General features: G+C 39.8%; 1 long non-coding RNA gene across 1 annotated transcript in view; it reads right to left on the bottom strand.

Moving 5' to 3' along the window:
- Window positions 1-324: 324 nt before the first annotated feature.
- The window catches only part of LOC123569122 (uncharacterized), a 216,655-nt gene continuing 202,444 nt past the window's right edge, over window positions 325-14,535 (bottom strand). The window contains exon 3 of the long non-coding RNA XR_006692650.2: window positions 325-519. This is a non-coding gene — a long non-coding RNA (uncharacterized lncRNA). The remainder of the gene's footprint in view (window positions 520-14,535) is intronic.

The raw sequence follows: 14,535 nt of genomic DNA, 5'->3' as shown, positions 1-14,535 counted from the left end.
TTGCTGGTAGGAATATTTGATTATTCTTACTGCTTGTCTGCTGCTTCAAGTTGGATTCTCCAGAAGCAGACACTGAGATGGAGTTTGGGGTGCAAAAGGTTTATTAGTGATCAACACCTGTGAAAGGTAATGAGGAGAAAATAGGGCTGAACAGAGGAAGAAACTGACCTGTGAGGCAGGCCCAATGAAGCTTCAGTCCTCCCAGCAGTGAACTCTGGAGTGACTATTGCCCATCAGCGTTCCATATTGAACCAAAATGGACCAGCCTTTTTATCCCTGCCTCCTTCAGTTGCCAGGAGTTGGCTGTACAGAGAAGGGCATGACCTTAGCTACCTCTGTGCAGCTGAAGTCAGAGAAGGAGCTGATAATTGGAAGCTGTCTGCTTATGGTCCCCAGACAGGCAGCAAGTTCATCCTTGAAGGGGAATCTGGGTTGGGCAATTCTGTTGACTATACTGCTTTTCACTCTTCCATATACATTCTGGAAGCAACTTCTCCAGGATCTGATGGACTTCACTTACTGAGGGGAAATAAGAAGAGGGAGGTTAGAGGGATAAACTGCAGTCCATGCTGTTGTAGTTGGCTTCAGAGCTACTAGTTGGTGCTCATTTCCCTCCTTCACTATTCAGCCTAGGTTACCTTCCCCTCTGCCTCAATGGCTTACCTGTTAATTAATGAAACCCAACCATCATGTTGAAGGGGAGCACCTAAGCACCTGGTCATTATGCCCTTCACAGACTGGGGTTACTGTACTTGTCTATTTACAGTCAAATTGGGCAAGGGAGTACCAAGTGAATCACCTGGGTTCCATGTGTATTCCTCCCTGCCTCTGTGCACAGCAGCCCTACCTTCTTCTGATGATCAGGGTCAATTGCCCCTGCCAGTGTTGTGACTCCTCTTCTTGCCTATCGGTCTCTGTCCACAAGTCACAAATTCAGAGTGCCCAGGTGGCAACTGTAGCTGACAATTTAATGGGACTCTTGCGTTATCTCCTAGCAGTGAAAGTGTATCTCATTTGGCAACCAGAACTTCTAACTGTCCAGAGCCTAGAGTTGTGGGAATAGAAAGCACAAAGTCCCCCTGTGGGTGATAGAGAGTGATAGTAGGTGGGGCCACTACTGCCTCTTCCCTTTGGTTTCCACACACACATATTCTTCCTATTGGAGACATAATGCCGTGTAGCATTTGATTCAATTCATATGCTGCACCCTGAAGGATGGCAACCCATCATTATAAATTATTATATATGGGGCTGGCACTTATGCCTTTCGCAGGCCATTCTAGCACTCTATCAGGCTGGTAGTTCTTGGGTACCATGTTATATAAGTCCAGAAGGATCCCAGCAGTGGATCCTGGGCCCACTCCCATACCTCTTTTGCTGTAATGTGATTTTGCTGGTCTGATTTGAAATTTGTGGAATCCCATGCCCTTGGAGCAAGCAATCTTTACCTAGATAGTCATGTGGATTAGACCTTATAGGCAAGAAAGTAAAACCTATATATGAGTAAATTGTCTATTCCAATGGGAAAGAACCATTGGCCCTCTCAGGATGAAAGGATCCAATGTATGCAGCTTTCCACCAAATGGCCAGTTTGTGTCTTTGAGGAATGGCACCATATTGGGAGCTCAGTGATGGTCTCTGTTGCTGGTGCATTGAGTAATTGATTGCAACAATTGCTGAATCAAACTTCACAAGTGGAGTGTATGCTGTTGGGCCCCCATTTCTGCCACTGTGGTCACTAAGTTCATGTCCCATTGTGTCAGCACTGAGGTGGCCAATGACAGAAACTAGCTGGTATTAACTGGATAAATAATTTTGTCTCGTTGGTGTCAACAAACACATTTAAAAAATCTTCAGATTTCATGTTCAATCCCATATGTTCATCCAGATGACTGAATCCCAAATTCCTTGCTTTTGATCTTCCAATTTTTTCCCTTCCAGACCCCCAGCCAGCTGTCCAGGCTATTCAGTGCTACACAGCAGTCCATATATATCCTAAATTTGGGTCTCTTCTCTTTCCGACTAAGTGAATGACTCATGCACTACCCAAAGCTCTTCCCATTGGAAGGATTTTTTGTCTTTACTGTCATTTAAGGCTATCCCTGAAGGTAGTACAGCTGCTTCCACATACAGAGCCAATTCATCTGTTAGCCAAACAATTTTTTCTTCCTCTTTTAGCTGGCCATGAGGGATTTCTCATACAGATATAGATAGGAGCTGAAAGAGTCATGCTTTTGTAACAGTGTTGGACACCATGGGAGTCTGAGCTACCTCCACGTTCACATTGATGCAAAATATAATGCTTCCGTCTTACGATCAATTGTTGCTGAGCCCATTTGACTTTATGATTTGGTGTATCTGGTAAGACTTAACTAATGATGGGCAGTTTTAGTATAGTCATTTGTTGTCTCATGCTCAGGAATTCTGTCCCTCCCGTAGCCTAGTAGCATGTCAGGGGTTATTTTCAGAAGGCGTATGCTCCTCTGCTGTGAATGACATAACCTTGCTCCAGAATTCCAGGTGCCTGTGTTGAGATGGGGCTTGTTGCAAAATCCACAGGACACCTCTTCCCACAACTGAAATCTGCAATATTTAATCTCCACCAATATGTATGATCTCTTCCATGTGTCAGGATTCTAGTCTTGTTTTGTTTTTTCCAAAGAAGGCCTTGACATTGGTTTAACCTATGTCCCTTGGCTGAGCATTTATCCACATTTAAATTCAGCTTATCTGATTGGGCTTGGTCCTTGGCTTTGTTGGTCATTCCTCTGTATCCAAAGTGGCCCTTTGTCTTTCATATCTGGCTTTCAATTCCTTGAAATTAAAATTTCTCATTCAATTTCATACTCACTCTTAAATGTTCATTTTCTTTCTGTAGCACATCAGTGGTCCTTTGCAAAAGGTATTAATACCTTAGCCTGATAGCTCTGTTTTCCTTCACATGTATCAAATGCCTGACACGGTGCACCCATTAGCCTCCCTTCCACTGGCTCTCGATTCCAATTCCTTCCAATAAAACTTTAACAGTTGAACTGCCAAGATCCCATCTTGTCATTTTTCCTCAGCCCATTTCTAGAACAACTCTCACATGTTGGGTTCTTTGGAGTATAGGACACGATGTTTATGGTTGACCACCTGCAATAGGAAAGGCAGGTGGGGAAGCAGGATTGGAAAAGGAAGAAGTTGCACTGCTAATGCTTGCCTGACAAAGTCTCAGCCTGGTAGGAAGTGAAAACTGCATATCTGAGTATCCCACACTAAGCCAAAATGGCTTGGCCTTTAGACCCTGCCATTCTCAGCCACCTCATAGAGCCTGCTGCAGGAAGTGTGTGGCCTCGGGCAAAGTGGTTCTCTGCTGCTGAGGCAAACCCTGAAGAGGCTGATCACTGGAGGCTGTTTGCTCATTGCATATGAAGTGGTATCAAATGTAATTGCAAGGCCACTTCTTCATAAGTAGAATGTCATAAAATTCTCTTTTGATGGAGAGAATTATCAGCTTGATACAGAACAGCTTGGATCACCATTTCCCCAGAAGTGTATCATTAGTTCCATGAGAAATGCTAAGCAAAAAAAAAAAAAAAAAAAAAAAAAAACCTCAAGTCAATTTCATTTGAAAAACTTGATGCATTACATCCTTCTCTTGGAGATTCATGGTAACAATGACATATTTCAAGCTTTGAAAGTCCTGCATGAAAAATACATGTTAAATTAGTTTAATTCAGTGTTTCTAACATTTATTTGATTATGGGAACCACTCCCACCTCTTCGTAGGTAACATCTGTCAAGAACTTGTGGAAATAGGATTCACAGAAACATACTTAGGACAATGCTGGACTAGAGCACTTTCAGTGGTGGACCCCAAGGAATCAGATCACCTCTGTGTTACACAACCCACATATCTATTGACAGATAAGTGGATAAAGAAAATGTGTACATACATACAATGGAATATTATTCAGCCTTAAGAAAATCCTGCCATTTGGGACAACATGGCTGAAACTAGAGGATACTATGCTAATAATCCAGTCACAGAAGAAAAAGTACTGCGTGATTCCACTTAAATGGTGAATCTAAAATAGTCAAACTCATAGAAGCAGAGAATAGAACAGTGGTTACCAGGGTCTGGGGAGTTGTTGTTCAATCGGTATAAAGTTTCAGTTATGCAAGATGAATTAGTTCCAGAGATCTGCTGGACAGCATGGTGCCTGTAGTCCACAATACTGTATTATGCATTCAAAAATTTGTTGGGAGGGTAGATCTTGCACGTTGTGTTCTTAACTAACACACAGACACACACACACACACATACACACACAGAGACAGACAGACAGACGTAGGAAACATTGAAGGTGATAGATATGTCTATTGCCTTAATCTTGTGTTAATAGTTTCACAGGAATATGCTTATATCCCAACTCATCAAATTGTATACATTAAATTTGCGTAGTTTATTATATATCAACTGCACGTCAATAAAACCTTTTTAAAAATCATCCTGTATTATAGTGGTACTAGCTTTATCCATCAAGCCTAACCCTGGAACTCATGGAGGGTCCCTGGAAATGAAAGAGGTTTGAAACAGGAGAAAGTGTTTATTGAGGAACTGGCACTGCCCCTTTAAGGGAAGAAATGAAGTGCTCATGTAGACAGGACAGTCCCCAAGCACAGGAGGAAGGTGGTAAATGATTGCAGTCAGAGCCTGTGGAATAAGACTGCTGCTTTCAGGCAATGGTTGCAGAGGCTGGGATCCATTCTGCAAAGAGTAGGCAGGAGGCTGCCCTTCAACAGGCAGATGACAGGAGGGTTCCGTAGTCAACAGCAGGACACATGGGCCAACTTCCAGGCCAAATGGATGCCTTGGACTCTGGCTGTTCCAGCTGTTGCTTTTGGTCTTTCATATAAACAAATCTAATACCAGTTTAGAGAAATATTTATACCAGTAAGCACCATGAATAAAACATGTACTTGGAATTGTTTGCATATTACATCACTTTGGAAAAATCATGACACCTGTTTGCACAGTATTTACTGATTAACCAATTTAAACAAATCATGTGTAGAGAATTCGAGGAACAATTTAAGATTGTATTATTTTCCCCATAAATGGTCTCTTTTATACCCATGGAACTTGGAGTCCATAAACATTAGATTATAAATATCTAAATACAGTTAGGTGCCTTTCAAAAGCAGCAGGAAAGAAAACAATATGGAATGTTTGGGGAGAGTAAATGGTCAAAAGGTCACGGAGAAAACTCAGTGGCATCCCCAAACTGGGAAAAGCAAAACATATCTATGTTTTTCTCCTTTCCGCAACAACACTTTTCCCCCTACAGGATTCATGCATGTGGCTGTAAAGGCTTTATAAAACATTCATTTACATGATATTCTGAATAGATATGAATTTTTATTACATAAAATTATGTAAGTGGAAACACATGCATTCTCCTTGTTTCTTCTTATTTCTATAGTTACATTTATAAAGAGTAGCTTCTTCTCTAGGAAGATGTGTTTATCTGGTAACTCTCAATGTCAGACAAGTAGTGCACCACTGCAGATTGACACATCCACATCTCTCCTTCCATCCTGTGCCTTCTGTAGCTTCTGTATTTCCTGGTTCCTCTGGGATTTACATCTCTCTAGAACCATGCAGCTGAGTTTTGACAACAGAACATGGTCAGAAACCGTGTGTCCTCTTGTTGACCTCCAAGCTTAATACATTAAAACCTCCTCCATAATCCTTCATCTTGTCTTCTGCTGTCTACCGACAAGAGGCAAAGGACCTGGCAGAAGGTTCTGAGGCTGCAGGGCAGGGTGATGCTACATGGAAGGGCATCCACTGACCTGGAGCATGCACATTGCATTTTGCTTGAGTAAGAAATGAATTTATATTTGGTTAAGCTTCTGAGGTTTCAGAGTTTGTTATAGGAACCAGCATTTCTTATGTTAAGTAACATAACAAGTGACTTATCATTGTGTCCTTGAAGAGACAGTTTCACAAACAAGGGAGGGGAAAAGTAGAGACAGACTAAAAGTTTATATGTATATACACATAAATTTTTTCTTCCTCCTCATTAAACAGAAATAAGGATCTCAGAGCTTTATTTACACATTCATTTCCCCGCTGTAATATCACATCAATTCTTACTTTTTACAAATGACAACACTAAGGCTCAGAGAAGGGCATTGATTTCCAGTGTCAAATTAGAGAATGGTGGAGCTAGGACGTGAACTCAGTTCTATTTCTACTACGCTGTGAGTCAGTACGTATTTTATCTATTTCATTTTACCAAGAGCTTTGGAAAACCAAAATGTAATGAATGTTAGGGAGGCAATGATCAAGACAGAGAGCTAGGCCCCTCATCCAAGCACAAAATAACTTTGTAAACTTAGACAAATCATTTAACCTTTCTGTGCCTTATTTTCTCATCTGGAAAAATTTAGATGTTGGCCCTACAACAATTTGCAAAATATACACCACAAACCTGCAGGACTTCAAAGAATTCCTGGACAGGAATGGTGGGGGAGAGAAAAGTGTCCTGGACTGTAGCCTACACATCCATATCAACCAGGACAGCTCCTCATGACCTTTTTGTGTATATAAGTGTTCCTTTGGATACAGGTTTATATATAAGGTTTTGTTTTATCAATGTTTAACTGCTAATACAATTTCAAAAATTGGAAATTGGACTTCTAGGTCCATACTTGCAGTATTCTAAAGAGGGGCTCATAGCAGAGAGATGTTGCTGAAAGGATTGCATGGATTAAGTCTTTGGTTATTAGGTTTTGTCCAAAGCATTCTCAATTCTGATAACTCCAGTTCATTTGATGGACTTCTGTTTTAGCTGTGCTCTTTTGAAATGTCACTCTCCATAGTGCCCTACAGAAGAGAAAATTCGATTATTCAAAAAACCTCCACTCCAAATGACATACCAATTTGCTTTACCTTTCCTGTCCTCTTATATTCCACCCCCAGCCTTTTACAAACATAATTCAAAATGAATATTGCCTCTTTCATCAAGACTGGAATTTGAGGCTTTGCTTGAAATCACCTTGGCATATTCCTTAGGCCAGGGGTGATGACAAAGTGAGACCTGAACATGCTGAAATGATGGGCCTCTTTATTGCGTCTCAGGTCCTGCCAGCTCTCCTTTCCCAGGTTTCTAAATTGCTGAACACTCAAACTCCTGTTGTACTTCCTTCTTTGGGACTTAAACTTATCTTGTCAGATGTTAAAAGGCCAAATGGTGTCATGAACAAAGTGGCCATGGGTGGCAAGGATGGAGGGCATGCAGGGGCTCAGCCAAATGTATTTCTACTTACCAAGGTGGACCTGGTTACGGCCACCACTGGATACCCAAACAGTTAGCAGTGGAGGCCAACACTAGCCCCAATATGGTACTATTCCCTGGGGTGATCAACTAGCTACCTGGTGGCAGGAGATTCAGTATGGTTTAGGGAGATCTGTTTTGGTGCCAACTTGACAAGTGGTGGACTTAATTTTATGTGTCAACTTGACTGGGTTACGAGATGTCTAGGTAGCTAGTAAAACATTATTTCCGGATGTGTCTGTGAAGGTATTCCAGAAGACATTAGGATTTGAATCAGTAGATTGAGCAAGGAAGATTTGCCCTGAGTAAAGAAAACTTGAGGGCATCGTACTATCCTTTGAGGACCCTGATAGAGCAAAGAGGGGAAGGAAGAGCAAATCCTGTATTTCTCTTCTTGAACTGGGACATCTGTCTTCTTCTGCTCTCAGACATTGGAGCTCCTAGTTCTCAGACCTTTGACCTTGGGCTGTGAGTTATATCATTTGCTCACTGGGTTCTCAGGCTTTTGAACTTGGATTGAATTAAACCACTGATTTTCCTGGTTCTTCAGCTTACACATAGGCATATCACGGGACTTCTTAGTCTCCATAATCGTATGAGCTAATTCCTCATAATAAACCTCATCTCTATCTATCTATCTATCTATCTATCTATCTATCTATCTATCTATCTATCTATCTATCTATCTATCTATCTATCCATCCATCCATCCATCCATCCATCCATCCATCCATCCATCCATCCATCCATCCATCCATCTACCTACCTATCTACCTACCTACCTACTTACTTACCAACCAACTATTATCTGTCTACTATCTATCTGCTTACTATTAGTTTTTTTTCTCTGCAGAACCCTGACTAACACATAGGGGATGGATGGTGTTATCTGAACAAATAAAATGTAAACAATCTACTTCAGTGAGGACATCAAAATTCTGTTTGCAAGAGGGAAAATTCTATCCAGGGTATAGCTCTTCATTGATTGTATCTTCTGAGTTATGTTTGGTACTCTTAATATCTGAGAAGAGCAAAACAAATTATACCTCAAAACCAAAAGGCAAACAGAATGAAAGGAGAAAGTACAAAATATTAATTTAAGTGGAAGTTAAAATTCATAATAGATCCTTGACTCTTAAGAGAAATTCCAAGGATTTTCTGACTGATATCCACATAAATACTTTTTATTGTGGTTAAATTTATAAACATAAAATTAGCCATTTTAAAGTGAACAGTTCAGTGGCATTTAGTACATTTCCAATGTTGTGCAACCATCACCTATATCTAGTTTTGAAAACATTTTTGTCATCCCAAAGTAAAGTTCCATACTTGCTAAGCAGTTACTTTCTATTACTCTCTCTCTTCAGCCTGTGGCAACCACCAATCTTCTTTCTGTTGCTGTGTATTTACCTATTCTGAATCTTTTATATAAATAGAGTCTAACAAAATGTGACTTTTTGTGTTTTGACTTCTTTCATTTAGCACAACATTTTCATGGTTAAATCATGTTGTAGTCTATATCAGTACCTCCTTCCTTTTTTTGCTAAATATTCCAATGTATAGAGGTACCACAAGTTAAAAGTCTATTCATCTGTTGATGGAGATTTGGGTTTAGACTATTGTGAACAGTGCTTCTATAAACATTTGTGTACAAATACTTGTTTGAGCACCTGTTTGCAATCATTTTAGGTATATACCTAGGAATGAAATTACAATGTCATGGAATAATTCCATGCTTAACTTTTTAAGCAATTGAGAAAACTATTTTTTCACAATGGCTGCACCATTTTACATTCCCACTGGTAATGCACAAGGGTTCCAATTTCTCCATATTCTAACCAACACTTGTTATTTTCCATTTGTTAAATGCTAACCATCCTAGTGAGTGTGAAGTGTTATTGTGGTTTTGATTTGCATTTCCTGAATGACTAATGATGCTGAACATCTTTTTAAATGCTTCTTGGCGATTTGTATATTTTTGGAGAAATGTCCATTTAAATTCTTTGCTCAATTTTTGATTGGGTTGTTTTTTTATTAAGTTGTAAGAGTTATTTATGTATTCTGGATACTAGCCCCTTACCGGAGATGTGATTTGCAGAGATATCCTCCCCTTCTGTAGATTTCCTTTTAACTTGCTTGATAGTGTTATTTCATGCACAAAACTTGAAAAAAATTTGATGATATCCAATTTATACATTTTTCTTTTGTTGTTTATGTTTTGAGTGTCGTATCTAGGAAGCCATTGCCAAATCCAAGGTCATGAAAATTTACTCTCTTTCTTCTAAGAGTTTTATAGCTTTAGCTTTTGTATTTAGGTCGTTGATCCATTTTGAGTTAATTTTTGTATATTGTGTGAGGTACAATTCCAATTTTATTCTATTATGTCGAGATCCAGTTTTCCTAGCACCATTTGCTGAAGAGACTATGTTTTCTCCATTAGTCTTGGCCCCCATGTTGAAAATCAATTGACCATAGATGTATGGGTTTATCTTTGAACTCTCAATTCTATTCCAGATGTTATCATATGTTTGAAAATTGACCTTGAGCATAATAAAACTGTATTCATCATGCAACCAAGGTAATTCCAAATTAATTAGGCTAAAGTTTTTGGGAAGTTTTTCCAGTCAAGGTGTAAGAGCACTTTGCATCAGCCATCAATGGATGCTCACCATGGATATTCTTTCAGGGTTAGATTGCTCTGTAGCGGCATCTGCTTTCCTTCAGTATTATACCTTCAAACAAAATTCCAGTACACGTTTTCTGTCTGAGTCCACATATGTCAAGTCTACATGACTCATTTTAGATTCCCTGACCGAGGCAGTCTCAATATGAATCATCTCTTCCCATTTTGCTTTTCTGCTACCAACTTTCCTTCTCCCACCTTCTATGGTTTGTAAATACTTTCTTTACTTTTCAATGGGAACTAAGTACTTAGAATGAATTTTATTCTTCTTACCTTATCTTTAAGGAGCACTCATTTAGGTATAAGTTAACATGCTTCTGGAAGATTTAGGGGAGTTCTTGTAGAAGGGAAGAAAATTATAAAGTAACTCTGTACTTTACACTTTTGAAAAAATGCAACTGCAGCAAAACATTGGAAAGTCAATCAAACAGTGGTTAGCAAACTCTTCAGATCCTTTCAGAAAAGGTCATATGCCTGATTAGGTTTGTGATTGAGGATGACACTGGAGAACAAGGGCTTCATTTGATGTCAAGTGTGCACTGCCTTTGTTATGCTACATGCTAGATATTTTTGATAATGGTGAAAGATTTTGCTTCTTGGATTTGCCATAAAACCCTAATTTTAAAAAATGTAGTCCTTGGCATGGCATCAAAGCACCTGCCTTCTCCTTAAATGGAGCTGCTTTTGGGAGTTCCTACTTAGCCACTCAACATGGACAAGGTGTGAAACCATATTGCATTTATCTACATGACAACCACAATCCATTTTATTACTAATAGGAGCCATTGTGTTTCCTTTTGAAAGGACAGAGTTGGTGGGAATGTAGTAAAATATGACCATCTCACATCCGGCTCCTAATTTATGTCTCTCAAATCATTGTGGGTTGGAGGAAGGCAGTGACAGAGAAATTTCAAATATGAATCTGAACTGTTGGTGTTAAGACTTTCATGACATTGTTGAACAAAATAAGTGCCTAAATATTCCTCTTTGTGAGTATCATGACTATTCATTTGCCTCCTAATATAAGGATGTTAGAAGGGGGTAGGCAGGTACAGGTAAATCTAGAAAAACCATTGGAAAAAAAAATCTCCTTTCCCAACATAGCTAAGTTATGATTTTAGAAATTAAGCCATTCACGTAAATGGAGCTAGCTAGCTCCGTGGTGATTCTAGCCTTGCAGCTGTATACTTAATGCCTGCTGCTTGCTCACATGTTCTTCTGTCAGCTACCCAATGCATGAGATTCCATTCCCTTGAGTTTTCTTCCTCCCAGTTACAGCTCTGATTACCTCCAAAATGAACGTATAAGTAGACTAATACTAAAGTTATTAAACAGATTTATGCTTTAGTGTAAATGAGAGTTTGAGCTTTAGGGTTCTGACATTTTGATAACTGGGTCTGATTTGGGGACTACCGTGCACAGATTGGAAAGGGGGCAGTAGCTCAGTCTAACGAAGCCTGTGTTGTGGGAGTAACTACTCTCCAAATTTTCCTCAATTTACCTGGATTGATGACTGACTTGCACTTGTTGCCATAGGCAGAATTTCATTTCGGCTCATCAACTGTTGGGAAAGGTGGAGGAGAGAGCGCTGAGTTTGAGCTGGAAGATCTCTCGGTCACCAGCTGTGTGATTTTAGACAAGTCATTTGATCTCTCCAAGCGTCTGTTTCCACAGCTGTAAAACATGGCTAACAATTCTTTCTCATTGATGTGAGGATTAAATGAGCCAACACATAGAAAGGACTATATACTTGTATATCTATTATTATCTGAGGTATTTAAAACATCAGAAGTGAGGTGCAAAATCTTGCAATCCACTCATTAGCTCTGTCAGTGGAGAGAAGAAGAACGGATTAAATCTGGCAGGTACTAAGCTTCAAGTTTGATTTAAGTTTCTTTCCTTCCACTCTCCTATTTACAAAAAGTTTTCTTCCATTGTTGAGAGTCACTGGAGCTTGGGCCAATTACTTGTGTTGACAAGTCATTAAAGAAAGTCATATAAGCATCTGGCTCTGTAGTCTAGGAAATCAACGGCAGCTCCAGGGCCTACCAGGTAGTGTGTAGTTGGAAAAATCTGTCCCCATACTGGGAACACATGGGCCTGATAGTAGATGCCTGGGCGCCATTAACTCTGCTTTCAAGACTGAAGGAGATTGAAAGATTAGCAAGCTGAACTTTTAAATGGGAATCTTGTTTTTCTTTTAAATATTTCATTATTATTATTTACAGAGATATGGGCTTCTTTACAGTATGTACTCACTCAGAGCACATGACTTATTTATAATGGTCACCTGAGATTTACTTAATCCAAATATATATTTATAGCCATTATTGTATTTTGTTCACTACATAATTATTTTAAAAAATTTGGAAAATCTGTTTGTGTTTTCACATTATGCAAAGAGGTCCTTTAAAGTCAAAACATTTAAATAGCAATACAAAATAGTTAATTGAGAAGTAAACTCACACCATAGAATTAAGTTGGAAGACCATTCACTTAAGGCAGAATATATATACCACCAACACGTATACACATGCATACAACACCTATACATAAACACATACACACATAGACATGCACATACATATTTATGTTTGGAAGATATTTATACATATAAAAATACATATACATATATACACACAGATATATAATGGTATGCTGATAGTGTTTAACTCGATCTTCAAACATAACAACTCTACAAAATTCATTGTTTTGCAGTTTATCAATTTCCATTGTGTAAATATTCCCATTGTGGCTGATTTTAAGCTACCATGGTGATGTCACTGAATGTGGAATTGGAAGACATGTGCACCATCAGTTCTCACCAACCAGTATGGGCTGGCTTCAGCTCACTGCTGGATAGATGCACTCAGAGTATAGCCACTGGGTGGATACATACAGATGTCAATAAAGAGAGTCAAAGTCTGTAAAATATTTAAAGAGATTTATTCTGAGCCAAATATGAGTGACCATGGCCCATGACACAGCCCTGAGGAGGTTCTGAGAACAAATTATGGCAAAGAAACATGTTTTGGGGTAAAACATTTTGATTTTCTTCTTTATCACATAGTGTTATGCCAGAGTCAGATTGGAAAGTGTGGGTGAAGGATTATCCAGGTGCCAAGGCAAGAGACTGAAGGTACAAACTGTAGCAGTATAATAAAGAAAATAGTTAGAATAAATAATATTCATAATACAAATTAGATATAGAGATGATTATGGAATTTATCAATCATTAGTATAAACATTAATCATTAGTTTTTAATGTTACTCTTTGTTACATTACTAATATAACCTAGGAATAACCGGTGGGTATAGGGTCAGGTGCTGAAGGGACATTGTGAGAAGTGACCTAGAAGGCAAGAGGTGAGCCCTTTGTCATGCCTGCGTAAGGGTCGCTTGAAGGCTCCTTGGTCAAGTGGTAACAGCAGTACCTGGGAAGGCACCCATTTCTTAGCAGACTGCGAAGTCTCCTTTCCTTAGAGGAGTCAGGAAACATTCTGCTCCACCAGCTTCTTCTGGGAGGCTGGATATTATGAAGGCCTGCCCGCAGTCATCCGGAGGCCTAAACCCCTCCCTGTGGTGCTGCGCTTCAATGGTCACACTCGTTGTCCACTTTCATGTTCCTCCGGTACTCTTGGTTCCTCTTTGAAGTTCGTAGAAGATAGCAGTAGAAGAAATAGTGAAAGTCTTAAAGTCTTTGATCTTTCTTATAAGTGCATAGAAGAAAATGCTGAGGTATGCTGCCTTCTCTCTCTGCTTCGGCTACCTAAAAGGAAGGGCCGCCTCTCCCATGATCACATGACTTGCTTGACCTTATCAATCACTTGGACAACTCACCCTCCTTACCCTGCCTCCCTTGTCTTTTATGCAACAAATAGCAGCGCGCCCAGCCATTCGGGGCCACTACTGGTCTCCGCGTCTCGGTGGTAGTGGTCCCCGGGGCCCAGCTGTTCTCTTTATTTCTTTGTTTTGTGTCTTTATTTTTATTTATTTTTTTGAGACGGAGTCTGGCTCTATCGCCCAGGCTGGAGTGCGGTGGCACGATCTTGGCTTACTGCCAACTCCACCTCCCGGGTTCAAGCCATTCTCCTGAGTAGCTGGGACTACAGGCGCCCGCCACCATGCCCTGCTAATTTTTTTGTATTTTTAGTAGAGACGGGGTTTCACCGTGTTTGCCAGGATGGTCTCGATCTCCTGACCTCGTGATCCACCCGCCTTGGCCTCCCAAAGTGCCAGAATTACATTGTGTCTTTATTTCTCACAATCTCTCATCTCCACACACAGGGAGAACAACCGCTAAGCCGCGTAGGACTGGACCCTACAGGAAAGTAAATCATGATATATAAGGTTAAATAAAACCCATCTGATGAGAATTTATGGTTTGTAGGGCATGACTCTCCAGACCCCTTAGATAGGAATTTGGGCAAGATAAGAAAAAATTAGAGCTTAGTCCTCACAGATGTAAATGAAGTCTAAAAATCACACACCATGTAAGTCTACTATTAGTTCTGGAATTGATGC

This window comes from Macaca fascicularis, chromosome 15 (assembly GCF_037993035.2).
Source record: "Macaca fascicularis isolate 582-1 chromosome 15, T2T-MFA8v1.1".
NCBI lineage: Eukaryota > Metazoa > Chordata > Mammalia > Primates > Cercopithecidae > Macaca > Macaca fascicularis.
Note: the sequence above shows the minus strand (reverse complement) of the source record. Positions and strands in the feature narration are given on the sequence as shown.